Here is a 14,390-nt window from a genome sequence, read left to right on the forward strand (position 1 = left end):
CAGCCTCTGCCTAGGCCTTGGCTGCGGCCTCGGCGAGCGCCTTCGCCGCCTCTTCCTCCCGAGCCGCCTGGGCGGCGGCCGCCTTTCATGCCTCCGCCTCCCGTGCCTCTTGCTCCTCCCGCGCCTCCCGCGCGTTCCTTTCCGTCGCCTCCTGGAGGTCGGCGCGGGGGTCCACGCGGCGGGTGGTGCTCCCAGAGCCCCTTGGCAACTCGACGACGGAGCTGGCGGCCGCCCGCTCAAGAGACAGTGGAGCTCTGATCATTGAAGAAAAAGACGAGAGTTCAAGAGCCACCAAAGAAAGAAAGAAAGCACACAGAGAAAGAGAGCTTACGCCGAGACGGTCTGCGGCTGCTTCACCACTTTGCGGAAGCGAGCCTCCTCCCACCTGGTGGCTGCCGCCCCGCCCCTGGGCTTCTTCGTTCGGCTGCCGAACAAGCCCTGGGCGGCGCGACGCTTCTGGCCTCGACCCCGAGCAGGCTGCGCGCCGGAGGAGCCCACGCCGCGTCCGGATGCCGGCTGGCGGCGCGGGACGGCTTCGGCTTTATCCTCGTCCGGCCAGTCGTCGAAGGTAGCAGTGAACCCGGAGCCTCCCGCTTCGCCGTCGGCTTGGCCACCGGCCGGATCGGTGGCGTCGTCCATATGGACCGCCCCCAGGTCGGAGTCCTCCAGGTCGTGTTCGGTCCGGTTGGGGACGGAGCGACGCTCCGCGTCTGACCCGCTGGCCGGCCGAAGCAGAGGGCTCTGTCGAAGAACAAGCCGACTAAGTTAGAGTCGGCCCAGAGGTACTCGGCAACAAAGCTGAGAGAGAGAAAGAGAAAAAGAGACAAGGGGAGCGTACCGTAGGCGGAGGATTGGCACGGCTATATGGTTCCTTGCCGAATTGCCACTCTTCAGAGAGTTGGCAGTTGGCGAGGTAGTTCACCATGTAGGCGACCTCGTGCTGCGGCATCTCCTTGGTACACATTCGGCTCGGATCGAGCGGGCCGCTCATCTGACAGATCAGATGAGGCCGGCTCTGGAGCGGAAGGACCCGACGCGTGACGAATGCAGCCAGAAGATCGGGCCCCGTTAGGCCCTCCGACTGGACCATCACCCGTAGTCGGGCGATGGCGGCCTTCCCAGCCGGCGACAGCGTCACCGCCCGGAAGGACCACTGGGGCAGCCTGCCCGCCGGTGGGTTGGCTACGTAAGCCGGCAGGTTCATGTAGTCGCCCCGTGGAGCGATGTTCCGCACGTAGAAGTACGACTTCTGCCACTTCTTCACCGATTGGATCAGCGTGATGATGGGGAAGGGGTTGTCGGCGCCCGATCTCCGCGACGCGATGAAGGCGCCAGTATGAGCCGGCACGCCCTTGCTGCGCGTGCCCAGCTTCGACTGGAAGAGCTCCCCCCAGAGCTCAAGGGTGGGGAGGACGCCAAGATAGCCCTCGCACAGGGTGACGAAGGCCGACAGCAGCACCACCGCGTTGGGGGTGAGATGGTGCGGCTGGAGCTGATAGAAGTCGAGCCAGGAGCGGAAGAAGCCGCTCACCGGCAGGCCGAAGCCGCGCAGGAAGTGCGAGCGGAAGACCACCCGCTCGCCCTCCTGCGGCGCCGGCCTGATTTCCTTCTCCGGCGCGAGGCGGACCTCCACTTTGTCCGCGCTGGGCAGACGCCGGGTGTCGTGGAGGAAGTCGATGTGGTCGTTATGGACGATGGAGCCGTCCCAATCCCCGCCAACCTGCTCTACGTGAGGAGGCATGGCGAGAGCTAGCGCGGCGGCAGGGGAGCGTGCGGACAAAGGGCGCGGCGGCGAGGCACCGTCGCGAGAGCGAGCGAGAGAAGACGGCGGAAGTAGGAGGAGCGTGCGAGGGCCTGCCGCCCTCCACCTCCCCCTACTTATAGCCTCGCGAGACCGAAGAGGCCGGACGTGGGGGGGAGACGTGGGATTAACTGCGCCCACTCCCCCCACGTCTCGCGTTTATTACGCATAAGTGCGAGCCGAAACTGCCGCACGGAACGTGCGGGCAGTTTCGGGATACAAAGGATCCGCGCCTGGGCAGGGGCGCGGACGTGGCGGGCCCCCTCCCTGCGGTGACGTCCCGTCACGCGCGTGGGCTGGCAGGCTTTCCGGCCACGTGGCTCGCCAACGGCCCGTGGCCGGCCCGCGGCCCGGAGCACGTGCCAGCGGGTTCCCGCCCTCCGACTCCTGAAGATTACGACTCGAACGGCGCGCCTGACCAAGGCCGGCTCCCAGCTGCCGGCTTGTCACGATAGGAAGCTGATCGAGCTTCTCAAAATCCCACTCCACCTCGAAGCCCAATCAGCTTCGGGGACTACTATCGGAGTAAATGGCCACGGGTAGCCTAACCGACTACCCCTGGTTCTTCAGCAAAATTATCAGGCCTTTGGGGCCTTCAAGCATTCCAAGCATTTGGGCCGCCTTCCCTAGCCGGCTACCTCCAAAGCCGACTCCCGGGAGGCGACCCAGCCTCGAGCAACCTCTCCCCAGGACGACTACGGGGTGGCCGACTCCAAGAAGCCGGCCAAGAAGGACGCCGACTCCTAGGAGCCAGCCAAGACCACAACCACTCCCGCATAACGGTGACGTGACAGGGTGTGGCCACAGTGCGGCCCACTACCCCCGAAGCCCGAGGCGGGAGTGGCTACAGGAGGCTGTACGGGACGGACGTCTCCCGTGCGGCTCGGCACTGTAGCCATGCTAACCTCGACGTCATCCACGACCCACTCCTGTACGGCCCAAGGATTGCGGGCCCCTTCGGCCAGAGAGAGGCGTGAAGGTGGCCCGGCCTTTCCCAGTCGGCCAAGAGCATAGCCGGCCTCCAGAAGCCGGCTACTCGCTTCCTCGAAGCAGGAGCCCCATTAAGGAGACAAGACGAGGTAAGGCTACAGTGATAGCCCCCAAGGCGGCCCACTGTAGCCACGCTTACCTCGACAAAGCCCTCATCCTCACGGGCGAGGCTACAGTAAGCAGCCGCCGACAAGACCCTAGGCGGTGGGGCCGGCCTGTCGACCAAATAGCCGGCAGCCGGCGGGACCCACCAGCCGGCGGGACCCAGCAGCCGGCGGAGAAGCCGGCGAGCATAGACACTGACGGCTGGGACCAGTTCCCAGTCGGATTACCATTGTACCCCCGGGGGGTAGGCCTATATAAACCCCCCGGAGCACCCATGCAAAGGGTTCGCTTCTAGGTTCGCACCCAAGCATAGTTGGCCTCTGAGCATTGAGTTGCCCTCTAAGCATAGCACACACACCATAGATAGAGGGAAGCAAGAGCTAGCCTTGTTCTTCTTCTCCCTTGATCTCAACAGCTCTAGGAGCGATTGTAGCCACCTTTTATTGATCTAGTGATCATGCGGAGACCCCGCAGAGCAGGACTAGGGGTGTTCTCTCCTCGGAGAGCCCCGAACCTGGGTAAGATTCGCCGGCGTGCATGTCTTCGCCTCATCCCGTTTCCGGGCACCGGCGACGTTTTATTGGCTCCCACAATGATAAGCCATCCCTTGGCATATGTTGCACCAACCACCCGACAACTTGGCTTTCCCATCTTTAATGAAAGTTTGCTTTCTGGTGTTCCTCGCCGGCTTGGTTCCATCACCTTTTGCCTCCTTTTCTGCCCTCAGTTCCTTGTTTTGACCCGTACTCTCCTTCGCATGCCTCGCAAGGGGGCTGGACAGGTGCCCTCGTGAGTGTTTTTTCATGTTCTTCGCGAGGCACCCTCACTCGAGCTCGCAAGCTGGCGCACCTGTCTCAATCCGTGCCCCTCGGGTACCGCAATGCGAAGCGCTGGGTCATGGCAGGCTGCGCCTGCGGCCAGGGCTCAGAAGAATAAGAGTTTTTTAATGAATTTTTGCAGTTCCTAGACGCCCCAAGCCAAGGAGGCCTCACCAGGCACTGGGAAATGCGCGCCTCACGAGGCGGAAAGTACTTCGAGCGCGCCAAGCTAAGTTATTTCTACGCGCCTACATAAAACGCCGATGCTGCGGGGCCCCATACTTGTCTCTCTCTTAATGCAGGAAGAAAAGGAAGAAAGAAACAAAAGTGGCGCGTGCCCCCGTAGCAGTTCGTGAGGATGAGCCCATGGCGCTCTCCTGGGCTCAGCCAGACCCCTTCTCGCACTTCACTGGGGCGCGGCGACAAGACGACCCGCTCCCACCCTCGAAGTGGGCGCAGCGGCTGGTCGTAGCCGCCGATGCTGGAGCCGTCGATGGAAGAAGAGTGGTCGTAGCTGGACGAGCCATGGCTGGCGCCAAGGACAAGCCCGCCTTCACCCTCGTCGCTGCCGTCGCCGAGGCTGAGCACCTCACCACCGTCGTTGTCCTCAGGGCAGCACCCGACGTGGTGACCATCTTCCCCGAACACCCTCACATAGAGGGTCACGTTGCCATCGTACTTGAAGTGGAGGGTGCAACGCTGGCCCAGGCCGTGCGAGCGGGCAAATGTCTGCCAGCCGCGGGCCAGGGCTGTGCTGCCCGCAACGGAGACCTCGACCGCGACCGATGGAGCCTTGTTGCAGCAGCCGTCCGCCTGCAGCCAGAGACCGCCTGGACCCGTGGCTGGTAGCTCGCTGGTAAAGAAGCGTGGGAGATGAAGCCAGGCGCCGGCCGGGTTCTCTGACCACACGAAGAACTCCGGCAGCACCTCCACTGAGTGGAAGCATGGCCAGGGAGGCCGCGCGACCATGGCGCGTCTCCCTTCATCGACGAAGCTGCCACAACCTGGGCGACTCCCACCGCGCGAAGAGGCGCCGCCGTGGCCGCGAGGGGCCACGGCGGGGGCCGCGGTGTGCTTGCGGGGATGGCCGCGCCCCCTCTTGTGTGGCGGTGAGCCGGGCCCCTCCTGGCGGGCCTTCCCTTTTCCGCGGCCGAGAACCTCTTCGCAGGCGCCATGGGTGTCGCTACTAGCGGTGAAGCAAGGGAGAAGAAGCGAGCGGAGCAGGAAGAGATGGGTGACGGGGGCTCCGCCCCCTCCTCATTTATAGCAGGAGAAGGCCAACCGGTAATCCCCACGATCACAAGTAATGATGATTTTTCTCTGCATACAGCAGGGACTCGTCAAGTCGGGCAGTTGCCGAGGCAGCGTGGGGAAGCGGAGACGCCCACGTCCAATCAATCGCCACGCGTGAACCAAGGCCGCAGGCTATTGGGGCCCGCGGCACTCCGCACTTGCCCCTTGGCTTCCCCCTCGAAGCCAAGTCCGAGCGCGCCTTTGGCTCGGGGGCTACTGTCGGCGTCCTGGGAATGGGGGTCCCCAGACTTGCCTGCCTGCGGCCCATGGCGTGCCTCCACCAGCGGCCCTGTACGGCCCATCTTCACCAGCAAACACTCAAGACCCTCGCGAGGGGCCAAGCCTTGCGAGGCGGACGACGCAAGACCTCCTCGGGGGCGGCCTCACTAGGCTGGCTCGCGAGGGGCGGAGAGATCAAGGCAAGGGGCACCTCGCGAGGTTCCTGTGACGCAAGCCATGACGACCGGGGCCAGGCGGGCGCCAGCGCATAGTGTCCTCGTTTCCTCTTTGGTGCTAAAGAGCCAAGCGTAGGCGAGGAGTCCCAAGGCATCAGGAAAAGGTTTCCATATCAGTGCAACGAGACCAAGACCAGAAGGACGGAGGTCACCGTGGAGCCCAAGACGGCGCCACCACCAGATCCTTTGGCAGGCGAAGGCCACCTTTAGTCAGGATAACTTGTACTAGTTGTCTCCCTTCAAATTTTGCCGTTGTGGTATCCCTTCCTTCCAGCATTTGGGAAGAGGACCAGGGCCTCTATAAATAGGACTAGCCACCACCGTAGCGAGGGAGATTCGGACCATTCTCTACTACGCAAGCTCCCCGAGCTCAAGAACACCTCTCCTCAGGAGGCTGTTCATCCCTTGTACTAGTTCTTCATCAGCCGAAGAGGCAATCCACCACACCACACTGGAGTAGGGTATTACACCACATCGGTGTCCCAAACCAGTATAAATCTTGTGTCCCTTTGCTCTGTGAGTTCGACGCGCTGAAGCTTTGAGATTGCGGTGAGGGCGTGAGCTAGAGGGGGAGAGATCTTCATGCGCACCCCAGTGTTCGAACCTCAAGGGTTTTGCCGGAACCCGAAATCCGACAGCCGCCGCTCCAAGCTGGCTCCTGGTGCATCAACTCAATGCTCCAAGCCTGCTCGTAGAGGAGTGGCTAGTTGCTGCACGCCGGCACATGGGGGACCACGGCGTCCAGTGCAACATGGTTGGCCGCGCCATCCGACGCAAACATTGGTGGAACTGCGGCATGCTGGTGGAGGTGGCCAACACGTCTATGGCCACCGCCGATACCGAGGAATAGTAGACCATGGGAGCCGTTGCCGCTCCGAACCCATGAATGCTACGGCCACCGCGTCACCGGCAGACGCCCGGTGTGTTGCCCGATTTGGCTGAAAACATCGTGGACCCCAGCCACGGCCGGTATTAGAAATTATAGCTGCTTCCAGAAGTTATTCGCATTTAGTCAAAAAATGTCTAAAATACAATTAGTTATGTATGGTCTTGACTTGTTGTGCTCGCACTAGTAGTAGGAACTAGATATTTTTCTTTATTTATAACTCCCCTGACATTTTTTTTGGCTTTGAAGTGAATCATGGTTGTGGACATTATCTATGAATGTGCAGATATCTGTAAACTTGAGTTTGATGTGGAAGTTGAACTTGGAATGTTGGGCTTGCGTGTGAACTATACCATGTCCAATGCTTCGTCTGTTATTGTTTGGAAAGTAATTGTTGTTATTACATGACCCGATTTTTTATTTTGTACCACATCAGTAGATGCACGGACATCACAACAGGCATGCTGACTGGATAAACATTTGAGCCTATCTATTATGAAGGAAAATTTGTATTGACAACAGTTTTAGATAGCAGGAGACACCTAGCCTGCTCTGCCTCTGCTTGCTTCTTTCCAGCTTCTTCCATCTCTTCTTTGGCTTGGGTGAAGAGAGCATCTGATTGCTCTTTTTGCATCTTCAGAACTCAGCTACATTCTCAAGGGCTGCTGCACGCTTTCTTTCAGCCTTTACTAGAGCCACGAGGACACGAACAATTGACGACTCCACCTAGCTGGTGTGTAATCCAGCATCATTTGGGTATTTGCACCTTTTGTGTCTAATCCAGCATCATTACGGAACGGGCACCTTGTGTTAAATCCAGCCGCATTTTGGAAACATGATCGTGAGGTTGACAATACTTCCCTCCTCGCAGGAACTGCATGCTCACATGAAGTTACTTCTTTTTTAGATCAATAGTCAGAGCAACCCAGATCTATTTAGTAGAAGCCAGATAAACATGACTCGAAGAAGTGAATTCAAAAGGAGAAATATAAAACTGACTCAAAGGTGAGAACACCCACTTACTACATCAAGCTAAAAATGAAAGCATTAGGACAACTAAGACTCTTCTTATTACACATCGAAGAACACGAGGCTAAGAGAAATAGAAACTACAACATATACACATCGAAGAACACGAGGCTAAACGAAAGTAATTGAAAGGATGTTACTTAGCAAAGCTCATTTTACAGGTTCGGTGCAGCTCCTCTTTAACTTGCCACATTCCTTGAAGATGTCCCCAATATCCTGTGTTTGGTCTTCATTGCTCCTCCGCATGTTCGCACTCATAGTTTTAAAATCTCAACATGGCAAGAAAAACATAGTAATACTCACGCATCTTGTGGGCAACATTAAAGCACTAATCTGCCATGTTAGAGCATCTCCAACAGAAGCGCAACACATGGCGCGTTAAAAAGCGTTTACATCACCGGAATAGCCAGTTTTTGCGGGCCACGGAGTGTTGGCTCCAGCAGCTGCTGCAAAAAATTGTGCACGCACGCCGCTCTAGCAGACATGCTATATTTTTCTCCTTTCTACTCTGACTCGATACCCATTCGACTACGAGTCAATACTGACATAGATAGATACATAGATAGATAAAAAAATAGATAGTTCAACTACTCCTCGTCATCCGACTCCGCCTCGGTGATGTCCTCCTCCGACGTCTCAATGTAGGTGTCAAGATAATGATCGTCGTCGGAGTCCCAGGGCAAAGCTGCTCCTAGCTTGATGTTGAATTGAGCGGCCGCCTTCCGCATACGTCTGTCCTCGTGATAGGCGGCTCGGTCAACCCTCCTCTTCTTCCTCTCTACCCTCCTTTGCGTGTAGAAATCGCGCTCATTGATGATGTCCTGCGGGAAGCGTTGGCGCCACAGCGCCATGGATTCCTCATCCATCTCAGCGCATCCGAGACGGTGCTCCCGCCTCCGGTTGTCGCGATGATCCTCGTCGGTGATAAGCCGTGGCGGAGGCGCGAGCTCCTGCGCCCGCTCCCGCGTCGGCACGTTGGGGAAGTTTATGTCCCTACAAGGCCGCCGGAGGTGCCACGCCGCCTCGTCTACGCACGGGCGACCTCGTGGGCGGTGTCAAAAGTGCTGAGGCCGGGGCGCATCTCGCGGAACCGGATCTCGGCGGGGAAATCGCCGGAGGGGCGCGCACGGACGCCGCGGTAGCCCCAAGTTTCTTGGCGGCGCAGCGGCATGGCACATAGCGATGGGAGGGCGTTGGATTTTGTAAAGTGTGCAGGACGCCGCGCGCCAAAACTAGCGTGCGCCCGACCGCTTTTTCTCGCGTGCGCGGTCCTTCCCCGACGTCCCAACTATCTCTACTCTCTTCTCTACTCTTATATATTTATTTTATATTTATATTTATCACTACTCTTATAAAAACAGAGTTGGTGATGATGGTGTGCCTGCCATCCTGCAATATAGGCCGTCCGATTTATATCTGACGGATAGGAAGGAAACTATGGCAATTTTGCAAAAAGATACCCGCACCTCTCTCCACATTTGCAAATAAGGCCTTCCCTCGTTCATTATTTTCTCCCACAAGATAAACTACTCATACAAATGCATCTTGATGTTCCGTGCAACGCATGGGCATCTTGCTAGTTCTAAAAAACATTCCATCATTTGCCACACTACTGGTTGCAGATGAAGAACCTACCCAAGCACAGCGCAATACAGGAGCGACGCACAATTACAAGGTGATATTCTGTTGGACAATGCAAGCTATAACCAATTACTTTTACGGGAACACTAGCAACCAGGAAATTTGAAGGGTAGGTATGAACAAAATTGGAACTACACATGTACTGCTAAGAGATTCAGTATACACATTACCAATCGAGGATGAGTAAGATGGTCGCGGCGGCCTCTGTGCATCATGATCGGCAATGGGAGTCAGTTCATTGTCCATGACGGTGGTGCTTCTGCGCTTGGCGTCAGCTTCCAGGAAGCAGATCCGAGACCATGGAAGACGGTTTCGGGGAAGAGGCTCCATGTACAACAACGACGGTGGACCGGCTCCAGTGCGGCGGACGATGTCGTCGATGAGGCAGATGCGCTGCGGTGGACGAGTGCGCCGATGTAGAAGGGGAGGAGCACGAAGGCTGCGGTGCCGTGGAGAAGTCTATTTTGCGGTCGGGATAGAAAATGGGGAGTATTCAGGTGTACTACTCTGGGTGCCAGGGTGGGGTTGGTTGGGTAGGGTGAACCTGAAGTAACCAAAACAGCCCCCTACCCACCAGCATCCGTAGGCCTGTTCCCAAGGGTATGATGGTAACTTCGCACCGCTCGAATCAGGGTCGCGGAAGAGTTTCCCGCCGACCTCAAAATTTTGTAACACTGAACTCCCCGTTTGGCGTGTTGGGTGATTGTGCTAAGCAACTAGCGAGTAGTAGTAGTAGTAACTACTAGTACTCCCTCCGTTTTTATTAACTCTGCATATTAGGTTTGACAAAAGTCAAAGTTCCTAAAGTTTGACCAAGTTTATAGAAAAATATAAACATTTACCATAGCAAATATGTATGATGTGAAAGTACATTCAATAATGAATCTGATGGTATTTATTTGTTACTGTATATGTTAATATATTTTTTATAAACTTTGTGAGAGTTTACAAAACTTGACTTTGACCAATGCTAATATGCGGACTTAAATAAAAACGGAGGGAGTGCACATTTGTTTTCTTAGTTTGTAGTTGAATTAATCATTTTTTTAATCGTGAAATCAATATATTAGGCTACTGACTACGAATGTAATGGTTTATACAATTCAATAGATAGAATCATTGTTGAATTCCAAGATCTATACGAGGTCCATAGTACTTTACAATATGCTCAAACTCACATAATCCCGGTCAAATGAAAATCTAAATGCATTTCATAGTTATTACTTTGTAGGATGCAACAAAACCAACCATAACTCTACATGATCCATTATAACGCAACATTTTGAACACATCTCAATGTGTGAATGAAACATGTAGAGAGAGTTTGCGAAGATGGAGCAAATAGGGCAGGAAAGATTGTATGTATGTGGGCGAGAGAGTAGGAGACAAACCTAACGAGAGAGAGAGAGAGAGGAAGAAGTTAGGTCTGTGAGAAAGATGGAGACATGTAATATACGTGAGATGCGTGTGCATCCAGATTTTGTACATGTGGAAGGAGAAGAGACAACGGGTTTGATGAGAGAGCTGGAAAAGCGTGGACGAGAGGGGAAGGATCTCGTGGGTTGAGGGATTCTAATTTTGTGCGGGAGAGAGAGGGGGGAGGCTGTCGTCACATCATCCTGCTTCCAAATGGCCCCGCATTCTCTAGTGCAGTGTGGTCGCCATCTTTGATCTCCTCGATGCGATTGAGGTGGTGTGCATGCTGGGGTGCAGAGAAGCACAAGCGAGAGTGGTCGCCATATAACCTTGGATGGGATGAATTTTGTGCTCAGGGGAGGGGGGAGTGTGTGTGTGTGTGGGTGGGTGTGTGATATTGAGAGAAATCAAACCTATGGAGAGAATGTGTGTGTATGTGACGGGAAGCTACATGCTAAATAGGGTTTTCATGAACAGATTGTGCGTGCGAGATAGAGAGCGATGTGCGTGCCTTGAGGTGGGCAGGGGCCGGGTGAGGGTGTCAAAATGTGTACGTTGATGCATGTGTTACATGCGATCGTGCGAGGGACGGACGAATTGATAGAGATGGTTGTTGTGTTACGGATTCTCCTCTCTCTCTCGCACAAACACACTAGTACAAATAGAAGCCCGTTCTCTCATGTATACACAACATATCGGCATCTCTCTATGTATCACTCATGCATGATCATTTGCACATTCACACCTCTCTATGTCTCTATCACATGCACACCGTCTCCACATTGCCCTTCCGCCACAACACACATATGGACACATACACGTGTTCTCTGTCAGTCACACACACAGAATCAGTATGAAAAAAATGTCTAGGGCGCACCTAAAATGTCCAAATCCAAATAAGCACGAACTGAAGCTAAATTCAAATATATAGAAATATTGTAGCATGAAGAACTTTTCCAGGAAAGAAGTAGAGTAATATTCGGGGATTGTTTTCACACACACAAAAAGGTTTGGTGGATGTCCTTTGAGCGCTACACGGTGACGTACCGTTCGATCGACCGCGCGGCCGCGGTGCACGCGCTTGCACATGATTCCGTATTGATGTTGTGCTAACTAATATGGTAGTATAAGCACTACCTCAGTCTAATGTTTACGTGTACTAGTACGGTGTTCTTTTAAGTTTGACCAACCCTATAAAAAAATAAACTAGGGTCCCATACGCGCACTCATCAATATGCCGCCGCCATTGCGCATGCCGGTGCCTACCTGCTTCGGCCGACCATTTCTCGCCCATCACCGCCGTGTCCCCCGCCATCCCTGTGCCATGAAGCCTAAGGCTCGCCCGCTCACGTTGTCTGCAGTCCCACCTCACGATGCCGCCGCACTGCCAAGCACACAAGCAGGTGGAGCCGCGTGTATGCCCGTAGCATACGAAGAGGAGGACGAGCGCATGCTCCAGCATGCTGGCGAGGAGGAGCTAGCATGTCATTGTCGTCTCCGCCCTCGCGCAGGAGGCGCGCATGGTGGCTGTCGCGGCGGAAGCCGGTCGCGCCCACGCCGAGGCTGCAAACTGGGTCTAGACGTGGAATCTACCTTCGAGACCTTGAATGCCACGTGCATCCTGCAATCTGAAGGAACAATTTTGGTCAGTCGACTCTTGTGAGCCGTTGGATGCAACATGGACGGACAGAAGGGCTTCTTCAACCTCCAACATTGATGCACTATTCATCTTCTCTCTCAGGCATCGAGCCGCCGGCCCGCCACAGGCCTAACCGCCTGCCGCCTCTGCCCCGCCGTCCCCTGAACCGCCTGCCACCACCATGCTCCCCCCACCCTCGCCATCCGTTTAACCCCTGGCATGATCCATTTTTTTGGTGAACTGCATTCCACACCCAACACTCATAAGATAGATCATGGGCACCCTGCCACCGTAATATAGATACTGGGGTAGCTTCTCTGCCATCTTCTTGCTCCGCTCCGCCGAACTTCTTTCACAAATCGTCTGACCCAAATTATACTACTAGTACGTATTAAGTAAAGTAGGAACGCGAAGATACGAGTAGTAGTACCAACTACAAGAGGAACAGTAGTAAGACATACTAGTACTATATGTACTAAAGAGTTCAAATAGTGAGAAAGAACATAAACATAGTTCTGCTGGGGGCTCAACACAACACACCCCCGAAATAAAACTAAGCAACTAGTCTGCTTGATACTGTAGTAGAACCAGCATGAGCAACGACACTGCCACCTTACTCGGAGTCTGAGTCCACGTCCTCGACTTCGTCCTCGTCCCTCTTCCTCTTCCTCTTCGGCGACACTTCTTTGCTTGAACCGGACACTGGGCTCTGCTTCTTCATCCAACCCTTGTAGGTATTTAAACAATGGTAGGCATCCGTTGTTGCGTACATGATGTGATCTTCATCGATTGTCTTCGACTCCCATGCATGATGAAACTCCGGTGAGGTTTCTTCAGTTGAACATACGAAGGATCAATCATGGTTGCTGCCAGGGTCAACATTGAAGGGTGAGAGGAGGACACCAGGCTTTCCTTCTAGAGATCGAAGGCTGGCCTACAACGAGGCCTATCCGACCTAGGACTCTCCTGTCATTCGTAAAGTCTACAGTAACGAATTTCACTCTTTTGTCCTTGAGGAAGAACTCAAAATACTAGCACCTAACGTCAGCATGGCATATGTGGTAGACCAAGCACACGTTATGTACGCAAACCTGGATCACGGCAGGCTTCTTCATCTCTACCTCCTTTAGAAGCTTCTCCTTTCCAGGACTGTGGTGTACTCAACATCTAGCCCAGCGACCCACTCATCCTTCGAACTTTTGAACGTGTGTAGGAAGCGACCAAGGCATGCTTCGACCATTGCGGATCTACGGGTGTAGATGGCGATGAACTCATCGCCGATGATGGTTCTAACCTTGTACTCACCGCCGATCAAGGAGATTTGGGAGGCCATGGATTTTGGAGGCGGGTTAGGAGAAGTGGAACTGGTGTAATGTGAAAGGACGGGACGACTAGGAGCAAACTGTTGTAAGGTAGAAGACGGGGACGAGTAGGGCGTGTGAACGGCGTGAGGTGGTGGCTTTCCCGGTGGATAAACGGCTGCATGCCCCCAAAGAGTTCTCAAGTACTAAGCGGGACCCACTAGATGTCATGTCTACTAGACCCATATCGTAGGTGTAACACCCCGGATGTAACTTTCCATATTTGTAACTCCAACTCTTGCCATTTTCGTCCATGTGTTATGATATTCCCTTCGTGGTCGGGTTTTGTTTGTCGTTTTGCATTTTGTTTTTGTCATGCATCTCATATCATGTCATCATGTGCATTGCATTTACATACGTGTTTGTCTCATGCATCCGAGCATTTCCCCGTTGTCCGTTTTGCAATCCGGCACTCCTATCTCCTCCGGCGCACCCCTCTTGTTTCTTTTCATGAGAGGGTGTTGAACGTTCTCGGAATGGACCGAGGCTTGTCAAGTGGCCTTGGTATACCACCGGTAGACCACCGGTCAAGTTTCGTTTCATTTGGAGGTCATGTGGTACTCCAACGGTTAATCGGACATCCGCAAAGGCCTTTTGTGTGTTGCAGAAAAACCCCTCTCTAAACAGCCCAAAACCCCTCTGACTCACTTCCATGCTCTAGGTAGTTCGATCACGATCGTGTGGGCGAAAACCGCACTCCGTTTGGACTCTCCTAGCTCCCTCTACCTCTATATATGCATCTCTCCCGAAATACATTCGCAGTCCAACCCTAAAAATCGCCCTCCGGTGCCGCCGGACGTGTCCGTACCACACCGGACAAACCCGCCGTCGCCCACGCCCACTCGCGCGCTGCCACGTGGCGCCGTACACCGTCGCACCACCGCAGCCCGGGAAGCCCGCTGCAGGCCCCCGAGCCCGTCCCCGAGCCCGCGCGCCTGCCGCCGCCTCCCTCCGCC

The sequence above is a fragment of the Triticum aestivum genome, chromosome 7D (genome assembly GCF_018294505.1).
Source record: "Triticum aestivum cultivar Chinese Spring chromosome 7D, IWGSC CS RefSeq v2.1, whole genome shotgun sequence".
Lineage (NCBI taxonomy): Eukaryota > Viridiplantae > Streptophyta > Magnoliopsida > Poales > Poaceae > Triticum > Triticum aestivum.